Source organism: Saccostrea cucullata, unplaced genomic scaffold (genome assembly GCF_032062105.1).
Source record: "Saccostrea cucullata isolate Sc308-1 unplaced genomic scaffold, CSIRO_AGI_Scuc_v1 ctg304, whole genome shotgun sequence".
In the NCBI taxonomy this organism is placed as follows: Eukaryota; Metazoa; Mollusca; class Bivalvia; order Ostreida; family Ostreidae; genus Saccostrea; species Saccostrea cuccullata.
The window spans coordinates 45,001-60,987 of NW_026935438.1; the positions used below are offsets into that span (position 1 = coordinate 45,001).

At 34.3% G+C, this 15,987-nt stretch overlaps 1 long non-coding RNA gene across 1 annotated transcript; it reads right to left on the minus strand.

Moving 5' to 3' along the window:
• Window positions 1–789: 789 nt before the first annotated feature.
• LOC134242813 (uncharacterized) lies at window positions 790–6,055 on the minus strand. The gene is made up of 3 exons (XR_009986930.1): window positions 5,729–6,055; window positions 3,575–3,763; window positions 790–1,191 (listed from the first exon to the last, which is right to left on the minus strand). It is a non-coding gene; the product is annotated as an uncharacterized LOC134242813 (long non-coding RNA).
• Window positions 6,056–15,987: the final 9,932 nt, after the last annotated feature.

The following is a 15,987-nucleotide window of genomic DNA, read 5'->3' on the forward strand; positions in this document are numbered from 1 at the left end:
TAGAAATTCTTCCAGAATTTCCTTAAATGAAAATGCAAAATTTTCATGTAAGATCTCTTGAAATACAGGGACAGTATCGTTTTCACATTAGGGAAGGTTTCAATGTACTAGTATTTTGTATCAAATTCCATTTTCTTAATTATTTTGTTCTGACAATCTGTACAAAATGTCAAAAAATTTAATCAGTTTATAATTTATTTTATGAAAACTCTAAGATTACAGAATATTAGAATTTTTATGGGGTACTGTATGTCATCAAATTTTAAATTTTTAACTAAATATTTTTTTTAAATATGAATAAAAGTCCTGACCAATTTAAGTGAAAGGGGATGAATATGTAGAATTTTCAGTATAATATTTTACCCATACAATTGTCTGTACTATAATTTCATACTTCAGTTGTCTATATGTTTTTATAGACATATAGATATATTTTCAGAAGAAAAAAAAACCCAGTCTGTCAAAAATCTGTCAAACAAATCTGTGAAAAAGGCAAAAATTGTTTTTCTAATTGGCTTTTTCTAGGTAAAACTTGATTATTGATAGTGACAGAAATGTGAAAAAAAAGTGCTTTTTAATGGCCTGAGAGGTAAGAAAAGTGAGTCAAAAATGCTGAATTTCGTTTTCGGCCGGGGGCCTTCGCCCCCCTGGGCCCCCTACCAGGGCTCTGCCCTGGACCCGCTGGGGGCCTAAGGCGGCCCCCAGACCCCTCGCCGCGACTGGTTTCCTGCTATTCCTTCTATTTTTCCTTCTATTGAAAATCTTATTGAAAACACTGCAAGATCTTATATTCCTGCTGAAGACAGAGGATCTATCTTAATCATTAGAATAAGTAAGTCTAAACTTTGAAAGGGAAGACCTTAATAAAGAGGTCAACATGCTACACAAACAAAATATTATTATATTTAAAAATAACATTTATTCCAATGTAATTACTGGTACATGTATTTCTGTTACAAAAACTATTTCACTTGAAAAACTGAGAGCAATTGATATGTTCATATTTGTGGATTTATGTTGTCAAATCAAAATTTAAAAATGATACACAGTGTGTTTTAAAATTGTCTTCACAAACCAAAACTTGACTTATTTTCACTATGCTGTTTATTCCATGTCACATCCAAACAGATGATCTTCTGGCAAATCATGGTCATGCTTGGTATCAAAATTCAGTATTCAGATGAGTCACACCTATCCAAAAGAAATTGAAATTTTTTAATTTATAATTCTTTTACTAATAAAAAGTGCAATTCATGAGATTATAAATTAGATTATCAAATTGAGAGATAAGATATTGTCACATTTTCTGTGTATAATTTGTAAATTTTAATGTACTCTTTCATCAATTAAAAGAAGTTTACACCAATTAAGGCAGTCATTTATGCTATCCCCTAATAAGACAACATACAAGTGCAAAGTAATAATGCACTAGCGGGTTTAGGATAATGTGCTAGAGTATTTATGACAAAATACTAGCACGAGGTGACAATGTGCTAGCATGTACGTCAGTGATAATATGCCAGCACACTGAATCCAACATGCAGTGAAGCTAACACTCAACAGATTGTTTAGAGTTGTGTTTGCATGATATTTTGTTTTGTGTAAACAAAGCAGCGTGTTGTTTAAAGCTGCATTGGAGTGGCAGTCTGTTGAAATTAACATGCTAACACACTGCAACTTCACATCATTGGAACACCATAATTCTAAAACTGGCAAACCAATATCTTATGATTACTAACTAGGTAATTGCAACTGTAAATGCTGATTTCATGGTGACAATAATACCGGTAATTCACTGTATATCTGAGAACTGATCAATTATAATAAGGCGTGTCCAGATAGGGCCACTTGCTAAAGCTCAATAGCACTTTCATAAAAGCGTGCCATCTTACCGACACAAAAGACGCCATTAGGCTATCACACAGCTCGCCATCACAACAATGAAAAACACTTTCGCACTAACACAAGTTCACACCACACGCTGTCACACTAACACACAACACACTGTCACTCTAATACAATTTCACACAACAAAATATCAGGCTAACACGAGTTCACACAACACACTATCATGCTAACACAAATTCACAAACACGCTGTCTCGCTAACACAAGTTCACACAACACGCTGTCTTGCTAACACAAGTTTTACACAACACGCAGTCTTGCTAATACGAGTTCATACAATACACTGTCTAGCTAACACAAGTACATGCAACACACTGTCACGCTAACATGAGTTTACACAACACGCAGTCTCACTAACACGAGTTTACACAATACACTGTCACGCTAACACGAGTTTACACAATACACTGTCACGCTAACACAAAGTCACAAAACAGGCTGTCTCACTATTCACTAACACAAGTTTGCACCAAATGCTGTTGCGATAACACACTGTCATCCTAATACCATTTCACACAACACACTGTCATTCTAATACCATTTCACACAACACACTGTCAGGCTAACACGAGTTCACACAACACACTGTCACGCTAACACGAATTCACAAAACAGGCTGTCTCACTATTCACTAACACAAGTTCGCACCAAACGCTGTTGCGATAACACACTGTCATCCTAATACCATTTCACACAACACACTGTCATCCTAATACCATTTCACACAACACACTGTCAGGCTAACACGAGTTCACACAACACACTGTCACGCTAACACAAATTCAAAAAACATGCAATATCCCTAACACGAGTTCACATAACACGCAGTCTGGCTAACACGAGTTCACACAATATGCAATCTCGCTAACACGAGTTCACACAACACACTATCTCTCTAACACCAGTTCACACGACAAATTTTCAGGATAACAAGTTCACACAACACACTGTCCCGCTAACACGAATTCACACAACATGCTGTCTCGTTAATAAGAGTTCACACAACACGCTGTCTCTCTAACATGAGTTTACACAACACGCAGTCTCGCTAACACGAGTTTACACAACACGCAGTCTCACTAACACGAGTTTACACAACACGAAGTCTCGCTAGTACGAGTTCAATCAACACTCTGTCTAGCTAACACGAGTATACACAACACACTGTCACACTTACACTTTATACACGATTTCACACAACACGCTGTCCCGCTAACACGAGTTTACACAACACATCGTCAAGCTAACAAGAATTCACACAACCCACTGTCAGGCTAACACAATTAAGTTCACAAAACACACTGCCTTGCTAACACAAATTCATACAACACACTGTCTCGCTAACACAAGTTCACACAACACACTCACATTGCTGAGTTTAAAGTAACTACCCTAATTTGAAGAGGTTTAACACTAACATATCTCTATATTAGTAAAGAGCTTCAAATTCAAGACAAAAACATTTATGCAGTAATGTTCCTTAACATGCATCTGGCATATAAAATGAATGAGACCTTAAAAACCTCACAGTACATGTTTACTTAGCTAAGTAAAGGTCTAAATTGATGCTATTCAACAATATATATCAACATCTCTAAGTATGTGAATGAGTGAAATTCTCAAATAAATATTATAAATCAAAGTATCAATAAGAAGCTGAACCTTACGTCGCAGGTTCCAATCCCATTGCTAAATGCTTTAGACAGGTTACTCCTATGAGACTGCATAAACCAAGATTCTGTGTCACGGTAGGTGTTAGCACAAAATGGATCTCATACTTCTTAAAGGCAATAAGTGCTGAGTACAAGTCTATATTTGCAGCTAATACCATCCCAAGTGGTGGCACCATGAAATGACTGAAAAATGTATGATTAAGGCAAATAAACAAACATTAAACCATTACAGCAGTCTTATCAAACAAAAAAGCAAACTTTCTATTATTACAATTTTTTTAAACAAATTTCTTTTGCACTTTAACTGAGAAATATTTTTCCTTTTTTGTCAGTAAAGTATGATATTAAATAATTAAGACTTTTTGAGAACATCTATTTATAGCGAGTCCAGACACTGGCAGACAGCAGCACAAATCCCTGCCCATAATGCGAGCTCTTATGATAAGACCTTGGCAAAAGAAGATTGTGACTTGCACATTGCTCCACACAATTTTTCCGCAGTATACTTTGGACCCACAGTGCTTAGCTTCTTTAACATGTTTAAGCTACATTCAAAATTCATTTCTATTTAATTTGAATTAGCTATCCTTACTCATGTTCACATGGAGCTAATGGGAAGTAATTTAACGAGCAGTGAATTCATTCGAATTAAACATTTGAATAAACTCTCAGTGTGAACACTGAGCATGGATGCACCAAATGTCAAATGCAGCTTGACAAGCACAATCTAAATTAAAACTAAATAAGTATCTGCCCTCACCCTTACAGTCACACTGTCAATATATAATTAGTTGAATATATTCTGTAACATTAAGTGCAGTTTGAATTATAGAGTATGATCACTATGAGGCCAAACAAAAAAATAACTTTGTTTACTGTTACATGCTGAAATAAAATAGGGTCGGTAGGTAGGAATTTTTTTTAATTTTATTGAATTTTTTTAATACACAAATTCACATGAATTGGTAATGAATTACAAAACAGTTTTACCATTGTACCGTGCCTTAATTTTGTTTGGGCTTGTAATATGGATGGTAGACAATATAATCTTTCTTGCCAACTGCCTTACAACTCAGGGGTGTGCAATTAAAAAAAAACAATAAAGTTTTTAGTCCAAAGTTAAAAGTGACCAGTCCAAATATTGGGGAAAAAACTGTGAAAATTAATATTTTAAAAAGTTTATAGTTGAGAAAGCTAGGGTCCTACGCCATTACTTTAAAAGTTGAAGTTTAAAACTTTTAAGAAAATATCTTTTCTTTTCTGAACATATTGCACTACTCTAGCTTATCTAAAATGAAGCAAAAATCATTTTATTTTCATTTCAAACCATTAAGTATAATTGATATATATTAGAGTTTAATCACATAACACTTAGCTATCATTTGATTTGGGGATCGTATATAATTGAAAGAGATATCTGCATGTATTTACCATTAAAAGAGGAATGGAGGAAATTCGGATAAGGAAAAAACGATCGTTTTTTTAAGTAAATAAGTCAGGTAGTACTGCAAAATGGATGAGATTAAAGTGATTTAAGAGCAGTAGGAGCATGCTGCCTGGAAAATTTTCATTAGTTGGAAATTAAATAGCAAAACAATGAGTGAAAATATCGTTTGTGTTTCTCATGTTTTTACATGCATAATTTTAATTTTATTTTTACTACCCCCCAAAAAACGGTAGATCCGGGTGTTGGGCAAAGCTAGTTGCACACCCCTGCAGCTGCCACGCAATGGTAAGCAAATTGCAATGAACTCGTTGATGTAGAAATTGAACTCTCTTGTTTTGTTTCTGTACTTTCAATTTCGATTTCAAAGATGAATGTAAAAGTTAAACTGACCGGCCAGTAACTTCCGGATTTTTTTGACGAAAAAAAAGTTTGGGTCGGCGATTAAAATTAGGGTCGGTCGGGTAACCGTAAACAAACATAATTTTTTGTTACGCCTGATAGATAGTAGGACTGTTGAAATTACATCCTCAAATTTAAAAAAAATAAAATATAAAGCTGTGGGGATTTACAAGGTAAACAGAGAGCGTCTGAACTGTAAAACAGATAATATATCGGTGTGTCTGTGTATTTCTAATAACATCAATGTATGTCACTGTCATGTAATCAGTAGTGTAAATTTTAAGTAATAAAAATATTCTAACCTTCATTCCAATGGTCCAAGCCAATCATACATTAAAATGTCGCCGTCAGCTCTTTCATCACACGATACAATTATCACTGGGGAATCCGAAGCAGAGTCAAGAGTGTTCATCCTTGTTAATGTGACAGTCAGAATTTCCTCGTAAACAATTCACACAAGATTCTTAGAATATATGAATCGGCATAATTCTGCTTAGAATAATGTTCCAGAGAAGTGACAAAGTACTTCGTAGCTGCAGATTAAATGAGTGTACATGTCTACAAACGGATTCTTTGTGAGAAAATGTTCAACTTCACAAATCATTCTATTTTCAGTTTGTAAACCATGGCAAACACGTGTCCGACGTCGACTCGAAGGGGCACACTAAAAACGGGATATATTAGAGACCTGATATTTACCTGACGTTTTAATTTTTAATTAAATGGTAATATTGAGTATTTTAAATTACTTATGTACAGACTTTATGACTTCGAGGCATATGCTATACAAAAATTCAATTGTTTGGAACATTTACAGACAAATTTGAATCAGGTCAAATCAGTGTTTAGTACATCGCGTCTTTAGTACCTTCCTATTTCCGAGTGTGACTAAAATGGGGGTGCGTCGATTTACCCAAAAGGACCCAAAAGGAACCCAAAAGGACCCAAAAGGACCCAAAAGGAACCCAAAAGGACCCAAAAGGAACCCAAAAGGACCCAAAAGGAAATCAAAAGGACTCGAATTAATATATTATAATACATTGAAAATTAATAATTTGAATTAAATTATGAATATTATATTATATTTACATTCAGTATAATTTTCCTTATCAAATCCATTAGAAATCCACGACGTTCAAATTTTTATAACACATGCGAAACCTTGTCGCTGCGCGTTAGAATACACAGTAGGAACTATATGCATTTTCAGTACCCTAGAAACACCAAAATGTAAAATGTATGAAAAACTACACACTGAAAAATGAACGTAGAAATTAACGTAATTTGCGTTAAGAATTAATTTTTGTCACTTTTTTAATCGCAATGTTTGCTTGCGTAATTTAACTTTGCAACGTCACTTAACGTCATCTGACGTCACAAACGGCTCTTACGTCTATTTACCACGTTAGTTTTGAACAGCGCTAAATTCACATTAATGTTAACGAGAAAAGCAATTATGAAGAAGGAAAATTAGAGAATGTAAATATAAGCATTGAATTCATATTTTTGGCTGTCTTCGGTCCTATAACACACCTGGCCGTGCCGACAAGTTTATCATACCGCGCTAACGCGCGGTATTCAATTTGTCGGCACGGCCAGGTGTGTTATAGGACCGAATACATCCAAAAATATGAATTCAATGCTTAAATAAATTTACCTAAAAATTGGCAAAAACACGCATTTATATTGTTGCAACTTTTCTTAAAGAAATAACATACGAATTTTATAACACATCAATCATTAAATCTGGTCAGATATGCTTTGATTTCTTTTAGCTGAAATTAACAAAGTACACTGTATTATTCTATTTCTCCTTCTGTTTTATTATATCTTATTATATGATATTTGATAAATAAAGAAATAAGTTTATTTAATGACATGTTCTAGGCATATGGTATCGGGGATGGGTGGGGGGTGGGGGATGGGGGGCCTCCCACCTCAACCCAAACACGCACTTTACCCTCAAAAAACTAGTTTTAGTTATAATAAAATATGAAAGTATTCATTATATATCCATTTAATCTCTTTATTTCAAGTCCTTTTGGGTCGTTCTTAATTTCCTTCTGGGTCCTTTTGGGTTCCTTTTGGGTCCTTTTGGGTTCCTTTTGGGTCCTTTTGGGTTCTTTTGGGTCCTTTTGGGTAAATCGACGCACCGCTAAAATGGGTGGCAAGCGGTATATCTAGTCTTCCCGACTCCCGACGCCCGACTCCCGACGGTCCCGGATTTTGATATTTTCGCGATTTCTCTCTTCAAGGTGCACAGAAACTATTCAAACTTTTCAGGCACATTTTCTAGGTTTAAATGACTTCATTAATGCATTAAAACTTTACGAAACGTGCGTATTTATTACTGAATCAGCAGTATCACCTGCCAAAAAGCGGTAAATCTAGTACTCTGTTATAAATATTAAAACCAAAAACGGACACCGACGTTTTCGTAGAATCGCGATAAAAACAACAAAATAAAGTATATTTTTTTCAACAAATAAGCGGAAAACATTAGTTATATGCCAGATAATTTGTATGCATAAAAACTCTCACATATTTTCTTTTTTTAATTTAATTGCACATTAATTATCGATACATATAGCGATGCGCGGAGACCATGGAGACGTGAGGTTTCGTAGATCGTAATATTGATATTATTTGGGAAAACACTTCTTCTTTTAAAAAGATGGGATAAGTATTTCAGTGAAATTAGTGGTGTAAAAAATACGAAAATTTTATAATTTTTTAAAACCCAAAATATCAAAATAATTTTTTTAATGTCAGGTTCCTTAAGAATTTCAATCATAGAATTTTTTTTAACATGTTATGAAGACCATAATCACTTATTATAAAAGCTTTATTTAAGCATGTTAAGCAGTGTTAGCTTGGGCAAAATGATTAATTTTCTAATCACTTTATACACTGTCGTGATCCCGTGCCGGATTGGACAAAACAAGATGGCGGCGGGAACAAATCGAAAAAGGTAGGTACCTGAGATTTTGGTAAATATCCCCCGTTAACCGTCAGATATGCTTGATTCGAGGACACTGTCGAATTCCTACTAAAATGTTTAATAGTATGTTTAATTGCTACTTTTCCTATCGTCTCATAAACTTGAACATTTAACGACTGAAGACTGCAGAATTTCTCCGATTGAGTTTGAAGCGGCATGGAGTTGTTTTTTTCTTCGATTTTGACAGTTTTATGCATCCAGCAGCAGGAGTGTGGCTTACAAATGATAATTTGGAGTAATGCTGACCCGTTGTTATATGTTTATTTGTTATAACCCATTCTATTACAAAAATATTTCGATTTAAAAATGTTGACAAGTGCTGGATTGGAATCGGTTAATTTTAATGGAAATTGTGCCGGATTAGACTGCATTTTTGGTGCCGGATTGGATGATGTTCATTATAGTCATTTATGTAATAACTTCTTTTCTCTTCATTTTTTAAGATATTGATCCATCGTTTAATAAAATATACGAGAAGGAGGAATTTAAATAATATAGCTTATCTTACCGAAGTAAGATTGTTATCAGTTACAGTATGGTCAACCCCCCCCCCCCCTCCGATTAAAAATCTTTTTTTTTCCTGTTTCATTTTATCTCAAATTTCATTGTACCCATATTTCTTTTACAGAGACCACTGTTTTGGTAAACCCCAAAGAGCTCGAGGGGCCAGAAAAAAGGAAAGGAGGAACCGTTAGTAAGCCAGAGGAATCGTCCGCAAAACCCTTAACTTAAGCATACGAGAAATTCACCAGGCACAAGAGGCGAAATTCGAAATCGCATCATGTTACTTAGTAGGGCATTTCCGTCAGAGGTCAGAAAAACAGCCTCGAATGTATTATCTTCAACAGGTGTTAAAAATTTATACATTTCCTGTTTATTTGAATATAGAATTGAAGGGTTTAGAAGTCCCTTCTCTTGTATATTTTAGGTAATATCATTGCAGTCAATAAAGTTAAACTTCATACTCCACAGATAAGAGGTCTTCCAACATTTATTTCAAAGTTTGTGAATAGGGGGGTTGTCATGGAGTCTATGTTGTACATGTACATTCGAGGTTATTTTTAGACTGCTAGTAGGTAAGGCCCGAGAGTTTGCCATTGGCGAAATTCGATCCTACTTAACAGAGTACCTACGTACCCTAGTACAAAAGAGTACATTAGGGTACGCTAGTAAAATTTTATAATTTAATGCAAATAAACTGCTTTTTGTATGTCTTTTTTTCTAAATTGGTTTATCATAATAAATATATCATTGGTCGATACAATGACCTTGTCAGCAAATACAATTTATCATTGAGTCAAATGCTGACTGAGGTTTTTCATACCAATTGTTAGTCCATTGTTTATACACTGAATTGAAGACGGATTTTTTCCGTTATTTCCTCATCATGACAACGAGCACACGGCGGGTGTGACCGGTCGGCAGGGGATGCTCACTCCTCCATGGCACCTGATCCCACCTCTGATGTTTCGGAGGTCCGTGTTTGCTCTGCTCTTATTTTGTATATTGTTTAATGGACTTTGAGATTGAATACTGTTCGTTATCTCCATATCCTTCCTTAAATAAAATGTGTATATGTTCTTTATTTTCGAAGTTACATGTGTAGACCTATTTTAATTTTTTGATTTCAGATAACAGTTTAACGCTTGATACCGATATCGATGTAATTTAACTTCAAATGTTTCGTTGTTAATGTGTAAAATATTACATTTTAAGTAATGCAATTAATTTAATTTTTGATGAATTAAAAGTAAGTTGAAATTAATAAGTCTGAAACAACATTACTTATGCTATAGTAAATGTTAATTGATGGGCTGGATGGTCCCCAACTTTTTGTGATATAAGGTAAATGTAGTATTAAAAAATGTTACTGAAAGAAGTTGGCTATGAAATTGAAATTTCTCTGGCTGCCCCCCCCCCCTTAAAAACGATGCTACGTGGATGTACTGTACAAAACCATGAATATGATCGGGTAGAATACTAGAATTTCACATTTGGTTGTATTTCAGAAGACAAAATCAAAATGTTTCTTCTGTTATACGGCAAATTAAATGAACTTACCGTAAAATTGTTTACAATAAATTTTGGTAAAATAGTAACTTGCTAGAAAAAAGTGTCAATGAAGACAAAGGCATTCCTTAATCTACTTCGGGGAAGAGATATTAAAAAAAGACAAAGTAAATTTCGGACATTTTTTGTTAAAATTTAATAAAATAACAGTCATGAACATTTTTTGTGTCTAACGATAACAAACAAAAAAGTAAAATGCGTGCAAGAAAAATAATATAAAAAAAATCTTTGAAACAATATGAATGAGAGAAATTAGTACAATTGTTTTGAATTTGAAATTTTCACAGATATACATTTGCACGGTCTATCTAAGATCCTAAAAATATTTTGGTCAGTGTCTGTTCCTCGGACTTTCTGAATTTCTCTATGCCTGTTCTTGATGTACATGTACTGTCGTAGGTTGTACTTTTACCTGTAGCATCTGCCTAAGATAATGCATCGGTACCTCTCTGCTGCTTCATGGTCAATTCTTATGTGCTTGTCAGGTGTCATCTCTACAAAACTCCTGAGTGCAGATGCTTAGATAAGCTTTATTAAATTCCTCCTAGTATTTCATTGAACTATGCATCCATAGCTTAAAAATAAAAGAGAAAAAAAGATATTATATAAATGACTATCATGAACATCATCCAATCCGGCACCAAAAATGCAGTCTAATCCGGCACAATTTCCATTAAAATTAACCGATTCCAATCCAGCACTTGTCAACATTTTTAAATCGAAATATTTTTGTAATAGAATGGGTTATAACAAATAAACATATAACAACGGGTCAGCATTACTCCAAATTATCATTTGTAAGCCACACTCCTGCTGCTGGATGCATAAAACTGTCAAAATCGAAGAAAAAAACAACTCCATGTCGCTTCAAACTCAATCGGAGAAATTCTGCAGTCTTCAGTCGTTAAATGTTCAAGTTTAAGAGATAATAGGAAAAGTAGCAATTAAACAAACTAATAAGCATTTTACTAGGAATTCGACAGCATCTTCGAAACAAGCATATCTGACGGTTAACGGGGGATATTTTCCGAAATCTCAGGTACCTACCTTTTCCGATTTGTTCCCGCCGCCATCTTGTTTTGTCCAATCCGGCACGGGATCACGACAGTGTTATACAGTGGTGAAAGTTCAGAGATATAAACCATGGTCCGTAAAATATTACTGGTAATCTGATTATAATTATTTTTTATTGTGTAGGGTTTCCTAGGATAAGTGTAATTTAGAATAAACTTAAAATTAATCAAATAAATAAATAAATAAATAAATAAATCAAATTTAAAAATAAACATTAATAAAAAGGGGAGGGGGCTCCGAGGTAGAACCATGTCAACGACGTAGAGCACAATACATGTATATGATGTGACAAAAACTTCAATACAAGGGGAAAAAAAGAAAATATGTGGGTGTTTTTGTGCATACAAATTATCTAGCATGTAACTGAGGTTTTCCTTTCATTATTTTTTAAAATCATACTTCATTTTGTTGTTTTTAATCGCGATTCTACGAAAACATCGGTGTCCGTTTTTGGTTTTAACATTTATAACAGAGTACTAGATTTACCGCTTTTTGGCAGGTGATACTGCTGATTCAGTATTAAATACGCATGTTTCCTAAAGTTTTCATGCATTAATGAAGTCATTTTAACCTTAAAAATGTTCATGAGAAGTTTGAATAAATTCTGTGCACCGGTAAAAAAGAAATCGCTAAAAATCCAAAATCCGGGACCGTCGGGAGTCGGGCGTCGGGAGTCGGGAAGACTAGATATACCGCTTGCCAAAATGGGTAGCGAAACCCGGGCCGGGCCGGGAATTTCGAAACTGAACACCGGGTTTTTGATAATTACGAAATAAATACTCATTCTTTCTTCGTGAAATTTACAGACATAGTTTATAACTATAAGTGTTGCCTTCGCTGAAAATTTTAACTCAAAATTTTGTGTTTTTCAATGATTATCGCCGATTGTCCATTTCCAGGTGACTAAAATGGGTAGCGAGCCCGGTTTACTCATTTTGGCGATTTTAAGCTTAATGCATTGAAAATATATGTGATATTTGCATTTATTGGTTGTTTATTAACTTTAAATACTTAAATTGTTAAATCATTATGAAATTAAATGTCGATTACTAGGGTTTTTGTCATTTTTTGTAGACCCGGGACAGGTCAAAACCGGACGCGTTTGCCCGGGACAAACTTAATAATTCCGGATTGTCAGAGAAAGAATGTAGATTTTTTTCAGTCCTTCATCGATACGTCTAAGAAATAAATTGGAAAAAAATAATAAAAATATGCAAATTCAAACTACAGTCAAATTATATTTTAATTATATGTCATTGACAATTTTTTTTCTGCACAATTAGCTTGGTATTCAGGTATGTATAATTAATTTGAATTTAATCACCTGTGTAATGTCAGCACATCTGGCTTGGAAGATTCATCAAGACTAATTAAGATTCAGTAAATATGATAATATCTGCACAGCCTGCCAGCTTGGTATACAGATATTATCTGGGAGTTTTTATTAATTTAAAATTCTGAGTTCGTGTCCATATTGTTCAATTTCCATCAATATCCATGAGGATACCTCCGCGTGGTTTGGGCTGGGCAATGTGACGTAAGTGATAGCTAACATCCTCTGATAAGTATTTCGGAAATAAAAGGTTCGTCCCGGGTGAACGTGTCCGGTTTTGACAAATCCCGGTTATTCAAAAAAAGCGTATATTTTTAATAATCGGGATTTATTACTGCAACAGTTAGATGTTTTAGGTATTTTAAGTTCATTTTCAGAGATCCAAAAGAAATAATTGTAAATATGTTGCCGAAATTAAGTTTAAATCGCCAAAATGAGTTATCCGGGCTCGCTACCCATTTTAGTCATTTGGAAAAGGACAATCGGCGATAATCATTGAAAAACACAATATTTTGATTTAAAACTTTCAGCGAAGGCCAGTCTTAGGATAATAAACTATGTCCGAAAATTTCATGAAGAAAAAATGAGTATTTGTTTCGTAATTATCAAAAACCCGGTTTTCAGTTTCGAAATTCCCGGCCCGGCCCGGGTTTCGCTACCCATTTTAGTCACACTCCCTATTTCCCACAATGCTGCGCGTTGTTTACAAACAAGCGCGAAAAAATCCTCTAAACTAGGTACTAATTATTGTTGTGTACATCATCACATTTTAAAAGTATTTGAATAAAAAGAAAACAAAGAAACACCGAATCAAAACTATATCTTTTAGATGCATCAACTAAAAATGTGCACATGTATGCAGTAAAGGCTTGGCTGGCTAAATTAGACAACTTGTTCCTGAAAGGTTTCTCACAAACATGTACTTGTTTTATAAAAAAAAAACAATTAAATATAGCTTGAAGTTTATTTCTTTTTATATAAAATGACAAGATTTTATAAGTTCGAAATTATTTCAGTCAAACTTTTTCATAATATACCAATATTTTTAGCTATCAGAAAAAAGCGTGTATGAGCTATTAACCCCTAATTATAGGGGCCAGCCCATTTTCGTTAATCAAATATGAAAGCTCTCGTAATTACCCACAACTTTTGTGATATATTTCTTACCAAATTATTCTCGGTTTAAAAGTTATTACACAAAAAGTAGCAAAAATTCAAAGAAAAAAAATTACTAAAATTTGCCGTTTTATAGCTTCCAAACTTTAAGAAATCAGCTATATAATTTTATCGTTGTGCACATCTACAATGTATTGGCTACAAGTTCTCCAACTTTCGTGTAAATATCTTATGTCATTTTTGAGATTTTCAGTGGAAACGAGACATCAAAAATTTTCAATTAAAGGGCAATAACTCACAAATAAAGGCATGCATAAACAAACTGAAAACAGGTTTAAATAGGTTTAACTACAAGCTATCTATCCTGAAAGTTTCATAACGATCAGTCCAAAGGTCTTTGAGAAATCGCCTGTCAAAAGTCGAGCGGGAAAAAAAAAAAGAATAATAAGAAACAATAGAATAACAGTAGGGTCTTCCGAAGGAAGCGGAAGACCCTAATAATCTTAACCATCAGAATCAGTAGAAGGTCTTCCGCCTGAGCGAAAGACCTTAATTAGTATAGTGTGTTAACATTTTAATTTTGTTCCGTGATTTTAAAAATATCAGTAGCAGGTTATACAATGAACATGTAAGTAGTAATAAACCCGCATCGTATGCACGGAATCGAAAATTTAAGAACTTATATATAACTATCTGCAGCTACATGTACTGAATATCAGAAATTTATCATGTAATTACACACTTTTATTTCCTAGTTTAAACTGTTAAAATCATAACCGGCACCATAGTTAAACATTAATTGTCTTATAATCGGCACTTAGGGCCTTTGAGCAGTGTGGCAACGCACTTTGAAAAAATTACGCACTTTGAAAAATTTGGATCTTTTTTGTGCCAGCACCTAAAGCGACACAGGACCTTGTTTTACACGGTCTCATCGGAAGAACAGGTCCCCACGTCCCACAGTGGGATTCGAAACCACGACGTAAGGAGCTGATCCTTACCTCGCGACTATAGAGCAGTCTCTCTAATCACTGCGCTATGCGGGCAACCTTGGGGGATATAAAATGAAAACAATGAAGAAAACGGTCAGTTAAAAAAAAAAGAAGGGGTCGTTTTGAAATATTATTCTTACGAACTTCAGGGCAAGTATGACAAACCATATTTATGAAAGCTTCCTGATATAAAAAATATTACTTTTTTTCAAATCATGACTAGAGTTTTCCCTTGCAAAGTGATTGTGTATTTTGGGGGGTAGTGTGGATGGGACAGGAATGAAACGGTCTGTTTAACTGTCCATATGTCTGTCTGTCCCTGAAAGTTTTTGCCAGAAGGCCAGGCTATAACATAAAGAAACCACAAGCTTGAATGTACTCGATACAAAGATTTCAAATGATCCTAGGATGTGTCATTGTATTTATTCAAGGCAATATTACGGGAAATTCAAGATCACTGGCGAAAGAATTAATGTTTTGTTGCATTCATTTATATGTAGGCCTAATTGAGAATATCTGTAAGCTCATACTTGATACAGAGATTGCTTGTGATAAAAAGGTTTTTTTTTACGATTTTGACTCAGAAAATAGTATTTTTTCATTCTGACTATATTTGTTTAAGTTCATACTTGATACAAATTGCTTATAGTCCACCGGTTTTCAGATGACTTAAAATAAGGTCTTTTAACAAATTCAGGGCCAATGACAGAAAAGTTGTAAAACACCTGTCAGAGTTATAAATTTCTAAAAGTTGTTTCAGATTGAGGGTTTGTCTTGACAAAGAACCAAGGTTATTCTGTTAAAATCAAGGTCACTGACAGAAGAAATCTGTTCTTTTCCAGGCTATGAACTAGCAAGTGAAAATCATTGGAGGCTCTTACTTGAAACATAGATTACTTATGATTGGAGGTTGTGTCATGTCACTCTGATCAATGGTCTTTCTGGCAAATCAAGGTCACTGAGAGAGAAAAATGT